Genomic DNA, 3,289 nt, shown 5'->3' with positions numbered 1-3,289 from the left:
TTCCCGACAGACCCGTCCATCTGCCAGACTAGCCTGTTCCTCAGACCTTTCACACTCACAAGGAGGATGGATGGGTGTGTGTGTGTGGGAGGGGGGGTGGCAACTTGCCTCGGCTTCTATCTGACAGCTGACAACTGGTCCCTGTCCGCTGAGGGTTCCGACACCAGGCACAGGCCCACAAACACGCGCTCAGCACAGAAGTGCCCTCTCCCTCTCTCTGGCTCGCCCACGGCCCAAGTGAGGGTAATGGGCCCGCTCATTTTGCCCCATTCCGAGGAGCCTGGCTGCGGGCCGCTGGGCAGCTCCAGGCACCATGCGGCTGTGCATGCGCCCTGGGCGCGCCGCGTGCAGGCATCGGAGAAACTCCGGGGGTCCCGGCGGAGGGTGGTCTCCTGCTGGCGCCCACCCCTGCGCCGCGGACCCTGAGGTCACTCACCGCCCATAAGCTGTGCGGGGCCGAAGCACAGAGCCAGCTGGATCTACAGGACCGCGGCCAGCAGCCTGCGAGGGGGCGTCGGCTGCTGCTGCTGCTGCTGCTTCTCCAGAAATCTGTCTCCCGGGCTCAGGTTCATTCCATGATGCATCTTTCGTCCAGGCACCACATCCGGCTCACAGGCGCCTGCAATCAGGAGTGGACGTGGCGGTGCCTGGGCCACGGGGCCGCGGGGCCGCGGGGCCTCCCCTCCTCCGTCCCCCTCCCTGCGGGAACCCCCCTCCCGGCCCCCACTGGCATCACCTTCGACCCCCCTGCCCGGCGCGCGCAACCCACCGCAGCGCCGCAGGGCGCCGCGCGGGTGGATGGCGGGGGAGGGCCGGCCGGGCCGGGATTGCGCCGGAACCTTGGCCACTAAGTCCGCAGCATCCCCGCGTCTCCTGCTGGACCCGCACTTTTGCCCGGGCCTATGCGTTATCAATCTCGGGCACCTCGCGGCGCGGCAGTGGGTCCGCGCGCGACCTACTCCACCCCTGGCTCTTGGTACTGCCCCGAGGTCGCGGGGGGTCCCCGCGGGGCGGCCCCTCCCTGGCCCGCGGGCTCCCGCGCTTACCTGGAGGGCTCCTCTGGCAGCTTCCTTCCCGTCTCCGCCGCCTCCCCGCGCCGCTCCGACCCGCATCTGTGGGAGACCTCTGCCGCCGCCGCCGTGCAAGTCAGACTGAAGCCTCGGCGGCGCCCGCCCCCCGCCCGCGCCGCCCCCCCCCCGCCCGCGCCGCCCCTCCGGCTCCCGCGGCACCGCGACCAATCAGAATCCCGCGCGCCTGCACCTGCCTGCCCCGCGGCCAGGCGGCCTCCAACCCACGCGGCGGGCCCGCGACATATCAGCCCTCGGTCCCCGCGAAGGTTCCGCGCGTCCCTTTGGGGCCCGAGTGGCGACCGAAGCGGCTGAGACTCTCCCCATCCCAGGGCATCCCAGCGTTTGCCCTTCAGGATCCGCGGGTACTCCGATCTGAGGCCTGTGCCTTGGAACTGCCCTGGCCTCTCCCAGCGTCTGCACTGCTTGCGCGGGTGTCCCGCGGGGGGGCCTGTGCGGGGTGGGGGTGCGATCCTTGCAGCTGAAGAAGCCTGGGTACCCGGGAAAGGGAGGCCTCTGGAGGGGTGGGGCCTCAACCCGAGGGGTTCGGGTGTTGGCTCCCAGTCCTCAGGGGGTAGCCTGAGCCTCCACGTGGTTCTTGGAGCACAACCCGGCACCCGCATAGGGGTGGCCCACTCCCCCGACCCTTTTCTCCTCCGCCCACCGCCCCGCCCAAGGCTGGTCTCCCTCTAGTTGAAGGGTGAACTAAGGAGGTGGTGCAGGCAGGCGGCAATTCCCTTCCGCGGCTCCCCGTTTTGCCGCTGCAGTTTGCGCCCTGAAAACCATTTTCCTTATACCAAAAGCAAATCATCCCGATTCTATCGGGTTTGTATTTATTTCTTTGTTTAGGCTTTATCAAATTGAGATGGCCGCTTTGCACACCGTAGGTTTGACACTTTGGCACAAGTTAATTCCTGCTAATACGGTCTCACTTTGGGGGTTCTGGGATCTGAGTTGGGCACCATTCCACATTTCGGAGGTCCTATAACTGACCTCTGCCGTTTGAATATTTACTCCACTTTTTTCCCCTCAGTAAGCCATCAAATCAGCAAAGCTGAGAAATATTTGACCATGCACGTTTTCACCGTAATAAGAGGTCTACATGTATGTATATACTACTGAACTCTGTTCTTCAACCAATGTGCAACCCATTTGTACAGACACCATCAGGATCAAAAGGAACACACACGTTTTTCTGTCCAAACACGGGATCTATGCTGGAGTCCCCTGACATTTCTAATAAGCGGTCATTCCGCCTCATGGAATACTTCCTGAGGGAGCCTGGTACATTCGCCAACACCTCTCTTAGAAAAGCCTCTCCAGCAAATATAGTTTCTGACCCACACATGATGCAACTGAGAAGTTATTCTGAATAATTTGCTTCTGTTCATGCGACATAAGAAAAACAAACATTAGGGTGGCCACCGCAACACCCCAGCTGTGAGTTCTCTACAGGACCTTTTGTGTTGGTCTGCTAAAACAGCCCTAACCACGTAGCCCTTGCAGGGTCATGACCAAGACAGGTCTATCTTCTCAGTTTTGGAGGCCAGCCACTCAAGATCAAGGTGTCAGCACGTTTGGTTTCTCCTGAGGCCTGTCTCCCCAGCATGAGGGGAGTGGCTTTGTGCCCATGTCACTGACTGACCACAGTGCAGTGGCCCGACTTCAACTCTGCGGTCCCTGTGCTATTTTCCCTCACTTTTCCCTTCCATCCCCCAGCCTCTCCCTGCCCACTATGAGACATTTTTCAAAACGTAGTGAGTCTCTTTTGGGGGGGAAAATGATGATTTCACTTTCAGTGGCCAACAGTATTTCCTTCAGGATGTGTTAGTTGAGCACCAGCTGTGAACAGGATGAGAAAGTGATCACAGAACACAAAACTTCTGTGCCCTTTGAGAACTTACGTGCCGGTGAAGGAAGACACACTAAGCCAACAAAGGAAAGCACTGGGTCTGTCTGGAGCTGTTAAGTGCTGGGCAGAATAATAAATATGTAATATGATAGATATATAATAAATATAAATCATAAATTGGGGAATGGGTGGAGGAGGGGTGGAGGTGAAGTCCAGGCTAAGTCAGTGTAATGAAGCGATCCAGTACACAGTCACTTGGACTGGTTACTCTTCTCTCTCGGCATCTCTGCTCCACAGTCACTCAGGTGCCCCGATACCTTCTGCATCGTTGCTCTGCCCTCCCCCTAAGATAACGTGCATATAGCTGTAG

At 59.7% G+C, this 3,289-nt stretch overlaps 1 long non-coding RNA gene across 1 annotated transcript; it reads right to left on the bottom strand.

Annotated features, from left to right (window-relative positions):
• Nucleotides 1–259: 259 nt before the first annotated feature.
• On the bottom strand, nucleotides 260–2,946 carry LOC132008619 (uncharacterized). Its single transcript, XR_009401678.1, has 3 exons — nucleotides 1,261–2,946; nucleotides 1,047–1,125; nucleotides 260–619 (listed from the first exon to the last, which is right to left on the bottom strand). It is a non-coding gene; the product is annotated as an uncharacterized LOC132008619 (long non-coding RNA).
• Nucleotides 2,947–3,289: the final 343 nt, after the last annotated feature.

The sequence above is a fragment of the Mustela nigripes genome, unplaced genomic scaffold (assembly GCF_022355385.1).
Source record: "Mustela nigripes isolate SB6536 unplaced genomic scaffold, MUSNIG.SB6536 HiC_scaffold_498, whole genome shotgun sequence".
NCBI lineage: Eukaryota > Metazoa > Chordata > Mammalia > Carnivora > Mustelidae > Mustela > Mustela nigripes.
The sequence above is the reverse complement of the archived record's forward strand: the minus strand, read 5'-3'. Positions and strand labels throughout refer to the sequence as shown.